This window comes from Nicotiana tabacum, chromosome 20, assembly GCF_000715075.1.
Source record: "Nicotiana tabacum cultivar K326 chromosome 20, ASM71507v2, whole genome shotgun sequence".
Lineage (NCBI taxonomy): Eukaryota > Viridiplantae > Streptophyta > Magnoliopsida > Solanales > Solanaceae > Nicotiana > Nicotiana tabacum.
This window is the reverse complement of record NC_134099.1, coordinates 125,736,903-125,746,368: the sequence shown is the minus strand read 5'-3', so window position 1 is coordinate 125,746,368 and position 9,466 is coordinate 125,736,903. Positions and strand designations below refer to the sequence as shown.

General features: G+C 35.7%; 1 pseudogene; it reads right to left on the bottom strand.

Annotated features, from left to right (window-relative positions):
• Positions 1–381: 381 nt before the first annotated feature.
• Positions 382–6,986, bottom strand: LOC107817335 (uncharacterized; annotated as a pseudogene).
• Between the last annotated feature and the right edge of the window lie 2,480 nt (positions 6,987–9,466).

The following is a 9,466-nucleotide window of genomic DNA, read 5'->3' as shown; positions in this document are numbered from 1 at the left end:
GTCGCAGAATTAGCGACGGAGTAGCGACGACATATTTTTGTAGAAAAGTTTAGCGAGGGAAATATCTGTCGCTATATAGCTTGTTTCTGTCACTATTTTGATGTCTTTCGTCGCTGCAATACATAATAAAATTTGTCATTTGTTCTTATAGCGACGAAATTGTCCGTCGCTAGCCGTGTTATAGCTAATTGTCCATGCTTTTTGCAACAAAAACCTTTTGTCGCCAACTCATCGTAAGATTTAATTTTACACGATAATTTTAGCTATGGAACGTATCCGTCACTGATTTATTTTTACTATATTGCTGGTTTTTTAAAATTCTTTTTATTTATTAATTTAAATGTACTCTGTTAAAACATATTACATAAACTATTAAATATACTTAATAAAAAGTCACTGATATTAATATAAATTCAACAAGGTCCAAAATATATAGCATAATACATATAACAGTATCATTAAGTACAAAAAATCCACAAGGACCAACAATAATGTCCAAACAAAGTAAGCTAAATATGCTAGGCTGGAGAGTTATGGTCATCATCAGAACCCAATGCATGAACATCATCAATGTTAGCAGTTGTAGAAGATCTTGGAACTGTAGGTGCCATATCAATATTTGGCTGATGCGAAGGTAAGGAAACTAATTCGCATACTCGCTCAACGATTACAGGAACTATATGATCTGTCAGTGCAGGAATCAATCACATCACTAACTCATCCAGATTCCCTGTCGGTGTTGATTGAGAATTTGGAGGTGTTGCTGACGATGTAGCATCAGATCCAAGAGAGCCATGAAGATTTGGCCCATAGTAGCATTTTGCTTACGATCCAAGACCATATACTCTTCTTTTCTTTTCTCCTCCGGCGGCTTGATAATATGCTTTACACTGATCAATGTTAGATTGAGTTTGTGTTTATTGCTGTAATATCTCCTGATATTTTTCCTGTAGAAGAGTTAATAAGAACATTCAATTTATAAAATGAAAAAATATATGAAAGTAAAGTCAATTAAAAAGTTATCTTACATGTACAATTCGGGATTTTTCAGCAACAAAAGATTTTCCATCATTACCATGAGTATGGACGTGCAAATGCAACTCACTTGGTGTTGGATCTCCACCCTTTTTAACAGCCTATACAAATATTATTCAATTAAGAAGATAGAGAAACAAAAGGGTATAGTTGCGCAATTAGGAACTAATGGCAGCAATAATACTCTAGGAACAATCCAGATTCTAGTCAGGGATTACAACTATATGTGGAACTATATGGAGGACAAGTAACCAATGAAATTATTCCAGGTAGGACAAGTAACCAATGAAACCATATGTGGAACTACATGGCAACTGAAAACAAATTCAGTAGATATGTCACATCACTGATTTGTATGTATTTGTATCTTATTCACATACTAATATAAGCTCAAAATACAACTATCTTTAATATTGATTTTGCTTCCTTTTAAATATATAGGACATGCTTATTGCAACAATGGACATTTCAGCCACATCAATAGAATGGATACTCACTGAGCTTCTAAGGTACCCTCAAGTAATGAAGAAATTACAAAGAGAGTGACCTTACTTAAACCAAAAATAAAGAACCAAAGAAATAAACATCCTAGCATGTTAAAAGTTGACTTTCTTCAGTATTGCATCTCAAATGTATTCCATTTCCAAACATCCTATTCCAAATTATATTCCTACTACTGGGTATGTTCTTGTTGTTGTAACCAACAGCAGGCTTAGGTTAATGTAGACATCTTTTAGTATTTCTTCACATAACGTTAGCACATTATCAGTATATTATGAACTGCTGATAGTTGAGAATTTTTGTTTTGCCAGCACTCTCACAGTTACACTCTTACACTGATTCATGACACTGCCCCCATGCTCTCCTCCATGACACTGATTAAGAATAGGCAAAAGGAGGAAAGATGAATTATAATGGTAAAAGCAACTACCACATTAAAAAATCTATAAACCTTTTTGGTTCAAAAGACATGCAAAAGATCATTTACACCGTCTTTTTAGGTGATTTATACTATAATAACCATTTGAGCTACCAACAGCACCCATGAATCACAGCCTACCAAAAGCTGAAACAAAATGCTCTTTGTTTTCTAGTAGTAATATAGTCTATCATTTATGTCTTCTGCAATTTGGTGGGCCAGTACTAAAGAGAGGCTTCCAGGACTCGATGAGCCAACTTAAGATGCCCTTATTGAAAGAATCTTCTGTCCCAATTTTCAGTTTATAGAGAGAATCAGGAAATGGACAGTCAATTAATTGCATATCCCACTTCCAAGGAATCATTTGGTTTATTTTGACTTACTTGAAACAAGTAGTAATAACCTATTTGAGACAAAGAAGAGTGCTAGTTGGAGAAACCTCTATTCTCAAAGGGGCATGGCAGATTGCTAATTCTACTATCAATGAGAGGAAAAAGTTATAAATACACAAGTCTCTTGCGATGCTCCCCAACACTGATAGAGCCACATGTATGAGTCCCAGTGGCAATTTCGCTCCCACCACAATGATTGTTTGCATTTATTTCTGACTTTTCAACACACTTAGGATCTTTCCAAAGTCTCAACCAACTTTCCCACACATTATTTAGAATAGTGTCCGGTTTCACCATATTTGTTTTTAGTTTGCTAACAAAATCACTATATCTTTTTGCTGCCCTACGCTCCCATTGGATCTGTACCGCACTATCAATTGAAGAATCCCAGTAGAAAGCCTTCTGAAATAATTTTATAAAGTAATAACATTAATAAGTTACATATAAAAGTTAATATACTTTCAAAATCTAAGTGTGATAGATTATACCCTGAATTCTCCAAAATAAAATTTTTTTAACTCAGTTGAGACGTTTTTTCAGTTGAATCCATTAGGATCAAGTTCATTCTTGAAAGACTTAGTTATAAACTCAGAGCATTCATATGAAGGCTCTAACATGAACAAATTAGAAGACATTATTTAAAGGAATACAATGTATCAATAACAATATACCAAAAGTAATAGTACAAGTATAGACTAACCCTGTAGGAGAAATAGTAAGAAGCATCTGCGGTCGGTGGGTACTGCTACACTCAGTTTTGCCTATTATGTTGCTTTGAGAAGATGTACCCTCACCTATTGTGTTGCTCTGATTAGGGGTATTTGGAGATGGTTCCAAATTAATAGTTGGGGTATCATGGCCTGATGTTTGAATATGTGGCGTACTACTAGGACCTAATGTTTGAACTTGATTGATGTGATCCGGTCCACCTGAGGAACTCGTACCACCTTGTTGAGGATTGATAGTGGGAATGGGAACAGTAGCCATATTTTCACGAGTAGCAAGATTACCCCTAACTGAAGATTTACCTACACGGCATGCGCTACCTCGACCTCTACCTCGAGGCATATTTCCAATTGCTCCTTTTCTTAGCCTGCAATGGGCTGCTCCAACTTAACCTGAGTAGTATAGTCTCTGAAAATTCAAACAAGCAGAAGCTAAGTTACAGAAAATTAAAGAAAAAACCATTTATCCGACCAATTGATGTGAAAATGTATGAGTAAGTAGCATGTCGCATTGAGAAGCAGATGAATGATTAAGAGGCCCAAATTCACAGTTTTGGCTATACATCAAGAGGATCCAGTTCTCCATCTCGATGTAGTTCAAAATGAGACTACTGAAGCTTTGTATAGCAGCATATTGAAAGTGAATCTCAATCTATCCCATAAATTCCATCAAAGGAGCAGTTGCATTTAAAACTCAGTTAGCATTTTAATTTTACAAGTTTATCAGATTTCATAAATTAGATCCCTTGCTTTGTCAAGTAATAGTGTAACGTATCAACTCATAGAAACTAAGTTAAACTCTTATATTTGAACTAACATAAGCTACTAAACTCCATTGCAGGCACCTGAAGAGATCAAGGGAATGATCAAGGAAACAACAACAAAAATGAGCATAGAATCTGGGAAAGCACTAAAAGAACTAGCACGTTCTATAAAAACAATGACTTCTCCCTTGTCAGTTAATAAACATGTCTCAAACGCCAAAACAGCAGCCAAGAACCTGAAATCACTTCTCATATCAGGTTTTTGGGAAGATATTAACTTACTAGAAGTCATACCAGTGGCTGCAGTTGCATCAATACTAATCGATATCGTCATTTGTGTCAAAGAAATTGCTGATTCTGTTAATAAGCTTGCTTCTTTAACTTATTTTAGAAGCAAAGAAACAAAGGTAGATTCATCAAAAGAATCCAGTATTGAAGCAACACAAAGTAGAAAAATGCATGCTTGTTCTCAGCATGTTGTTATTACTATTCAGTAAAATGACTAAGCCTTTCCTTGTCTAAAATATCATGTACTTTCATGTACTGACAACCAGTCTAAACACATGAGCCAACGGAGGAAGTAACTCTCTGAATATATTGTTGAATTTGATAACTTCTTTAGACCAAAATACAACGATCTTGGCTCCAATTAATTCTTAATTTAGATAGATTTATCAGGTAACCCTATTAATTTGATAAGAAATATTATTCTACTGCTACAAAAAAGAGTCAGACTAATGTAAAAAGAGGCACAACATAACATAAACTAGAAGAGTACTATATCATTTAGATTATTAAAAACGTGGTATTCGATTCGATTCTCTATAGATTATACTACAAAATAGATACATGACTTATAACATACCATACAGATTACTAGAAAAATAAAATTCAATAAAAATATAGTTGTGACATTTTTTACATGGACATCTAACATTGTCACCACTCATGCGATTGCACTGAGAACAAGCAAATTGGAGAAACTTGTTCACACCAATTATGAAACTTGAATTAATACCCCCTCGGCCATCCAACCTTTTGTACATTCAATCACGCTCTAGATTGTCCATGTTCCTATTTAATATTAAAATAAACAAGACCTTAGAGTTCTTTATTTAATAAGACATCAGAATGCTTTCTAAAATGAATAACAAGTTGACATTAGAATAAGATGAGAATACTAATACCACAATCTTGGAATGAAAACAAATCTTTGAATGCTCAGTTCCTTTCTTTGACCAAAATAAGAACCTCAAATAGACAAATGAAATGATATATATTAAGGATTACATAAGTCGAAAATTATACTAATTAGAATGCCCCAAAATGTAATTTATAAATTATTCAATTAAACCAATGCAATAGAAAAAAGCACAATCAACAGAACAAGGACATGAGAACTCACCAGACCCTGAAATGTCTTTTGGATCAAGCATGAAGACTAATAAAAACTGAATCTTTTCGAGAACTTTTACCACATAAATTCTTGTCGACCTGCAAAGAAAATTTTCAAACAAAGGGAAAATAAATTAGTGTATAGAAAATGCAAAAGTAGGACAAAAATCTTCACAATTCAAAACTAAATGGACAGTATTTTTTTCCACAATCCAATATTTATTGTATGAATATGATTTTATGACATTTAATGGTACTCATTCCCTTTAAATTTCCAGATTCAACTAATCTTTTCAGTTCATTTTCTTATATGTGGGCTTCATGATAGAGTTACTATAAAGAGGGTTGACTTTCTATATTCTTGTGAGAGTGATCTTCCTTCCAGCCCCTATATTCAAAAAAAAATTAAAAGGTTGAAGTGGAAGCACTAGTAATACAAGGACCAAAGATGGCAACTGTAATGAGCCAAGTGAAGAAGCTGGAGGTTTCTATGTTAGTCTTGGGTCAGAAAAAGCCCTCTTCTCTGTTACCTGGTACTAAATATATATTCTCCATTCACATTTAGTAAGAAAAATTACAATCAGAAAAACACTAATTTTCAAACTCTTCATTTTTTACATGATGGATTTTCCCTTTAATTTTGCAACTCTACTACTATAGTCTGTGTGGGCCGAGCAGTGAAGAGGAATTTGTGGAACAATGCATCAACACATTGGATTGCTTGACAATTAGGGTAAGGACGCAAATCAAAGGCATGGGAGGATACCTTATCAGCACTAGATGGCAGAAAATTTGAAGGGACAAAACAAGTAGAAGACAGTAAAACATGCAAAAGAAAACAAAGCATGTTATCAAAGATAAAAACAGAATATAACTGTTAGCCTAAGTAAATCCATCGCGCTTTATGCAAATGAAGATCAGCACTACTAAAAATCATGTTTCCTGGTCAGATAGTAATGTATAAGACTATATTTTGACACAATAAGTAGAATCTAAGAGTCTAATTTCTGTGTCGGCACAGGTTTAATAGTATACAACCTTCTCTCGAACTTCAAGTCTTTTTCAGATGCATATCTAGTTTAGTTAAAATATCAAACCCGAGGAATCCAATTTTTGATAATCAAATGTGTAATAAAAAGGTGGAGTAGAAAAATTGGTTCATGCACAAGTAGTTTACAAGGAATTTTTAAGAGGGACCAGGGAAGTCCAGGGACATTTCAAAGCAACTATTAAATGCCAAACTGAAAAATGAAAAATCATTGGAATCATTTTCTTCTAACAAAGTTGTAAAAATTCGGTGGAATAATGATGAGAATAGTACATTGGATTTACTTCCATCGCTGCATGTACTCATATCTAATTCAACAAGTATGATGTCTATTCATAGTGTATATATCAATGGAAAATAAGGGTATAAACATACCAATTTTTTTTAAATTAGGAAGAAATAAAAAGGGAGAAGCGGATGAAGACCTGGATGCTCAAGAAGAACCCAACAGATTTTGTATGTCTTTCTGTAGAATGAGAAGGAAGAGAATCACAAAGAAGCTTATCCTTTCACAAGAGAAATCACATACGACTTCGAATTTCAGAGTTATGTAGCAAAAATTTTGCAATTACAAAAGTTTTCTTCTAATTTTCATACAATAACCTGAGATTCACGCCCAATTTTTGTATTTGAAGAAAAAAAAATTACATTGTTGAAGGAGTGAAGGAGTCTGATAGAGAGGAGAGAAAGTGGGTTGTTGCCCTAATTGTTCGAATAGTCTGTCTTTTGAGCAAGATATTTTTATTTTTTAGGCAGAATTTTTGCGACGACAATAGCGACGGATCAAATTCTGTCGCTAATAATAACTAATGAAAATTTACTTTAATGGAACTAGATATTAGCAACAGAAATAGCGACGGACCAAATTTCTGTTGCTACTATCATCTAATGAAGCTTTATTTTAAGGAAACAAGCGACGAAAAATTTTGTTGCAATCAATTTTGGAATGTCTTAATAACTAAAATGAATGCAGCGACGGATTTTTTGACGTTGAATTGCTAGATTTTAATACTTTTTGTCGTTGCACTTTCGTCGCTAATTTTTTTAGGTAAAATAAAGGCACTAATATTTAGCGCCAATTTTAGCGACGAATATTGATTTTTGTCGCTATTCCGTCGCTATATTTGATACAATTCTTTTTGTAGCTTATTTGGCGACAAACTACAAAATTCGTCGCTAATCCGTCGTTATGTAGCTATGGAATATCTCTTGTCGCTAAATTCCGTCGCTAAATGCTGGTTTATTTGCAGTGACCCCCATCACAGATGATTGCTCAAGGAGTGCCAAACCGTGTAAAGATATTCTTCTTGAGAAACGTCACTACACTCCGGTCTTCGTTGTTGGGAAAAGCCACAGTCTCAACCCACTTGGAAACATAATCTATGGCCACCAGAATGTAAGTGTTGCCACATGAACTCACAAAAGTCCCCATGAAGTCTATGCCTCACACGTCAAAAATGTCAACCTCAAGAATAGTGGTAAAAGGCATTTCATCCTTCTTGAAAATTCCACCAGCTCTCTGATACTCATCACATCTCTTGACAAGCTCGCCAGCATCTTTATACAGAGTAGGCCAATAAAAAGCACAGCTAAGAACCTTTGAAGCAGTTCTCGCCCCACCATGATGACTACCGTAGGGCGAGGAAATGGCAAGCATCAAGAATACTCATTTGCTCCTCTTCCGGAACACATCTCCGGATCACACCATCATTACAAATCTTGAAAATATGAGGTTAGTCCTAGAAATAATCCAAGCTGTCCCGTTTAAGCTTCTTCCTTTGGTTAGAAGAGAGCTCACTCAGAACAATGTCGGTCACAAGAAAATTAGCCACATCAGTGAACCAAGGAATACAATTCAAAGACACTGAGAAGAGTTGTTTATCCAGGAATGCATCATTAATTTCGAGACCATCTTTGGGTCTCCCCTCCTCTTCCAAGCGGGACAAGTGGTCTGTCACTTGATTTTCACTTCCTTTCCCATCAACAATCTCTAGGTCAAATTCTTGAAGCAACAAAACACATCTCATCAATCTAGCTTTAGAGTCCTTTTTGGTCATCAAGTAATGGAGTGTTGCGTGATCAGTATGAACAATCACTTTGGCACCCATGAGATAAGGTCTAAACTTCTCCATTGCAAACATAATTGCTAGAAACTCTTTCTCCATCACCGTGTAATTAACCTGGGCATCATTCATAGTTTTGCTTGCATAGTACACCAGATGAAATATCTTGTTCACCCTTTGCCCCAAAACCGCTCCAACTGCAACGTCACTAGCATCACACATGAGCTCAAATGGCGAGCTCCAATTGGGTGCGGTGATGATGGGAGTGGTAGTCAATCTGTACTTGAAAAGCTCAAAAGCTTTCATGCACTCATCATTAAACACAAACTTTGCATCCTTTTCCAACAATTTGCAAAAGTGATTTACCACCTTGGAGAAGTCCTTGATGAACCTTCGGTAGAACCCCGCATGCCCAAGAAAGATCCTCACTCCTTTGACCGAAGTCGGAGGAGGGAGTTTTGAAATCATTTAAATATTCGCTTTATCTACTTCGATACCTTTATTTGAGATCTTATGGCCGAGGATAATGCCCTCCTCAACCATAAAGTGGCATTTTTCCTAATTAAGCACTAGATTTGTCTCTTTACATCGGTCCAATACTTTGTCAAGATTACCCAAACATTCTTCAAAAGAGTCACCCACAACACTAAAATCATCCATGAACACTTCCAAGAAGTCCTCCACCATGTCTGTAAATATAGCCATCATGCGCCGCTGAAATGTAGTCGATACATTACACAAACCAAATGACATTCGTGAAAATGCAAAGGTGTCATACGAACATGTGAAGGTGGTTTTCTCCTGGTCCTCCGATGCAATCATAATCTGGTTGTAGCCTAAGTACCCATCCAAAAAGCAATAGTAGGAACGCCCAACAAGTCTATCCAGTATTTGGTCAAGAAAGGGAAATGGAAACCGATATTTGCGGGTCACTTTGTTCAGCTTCCGGTAGTCCATGCATACCCTCCATCCGGTGATAGTCCTAGTAGGGATCAACTCATTTTGCTCATTTCTGACCACAGTCATACCCCCCCCTTTTCGGCACGCATTGTACAGGTGAAGTCCATGAACTATCTGAGAGGGGGTACACAACCCCTGCATCTAGCCACTTGATAACTTCCTTCT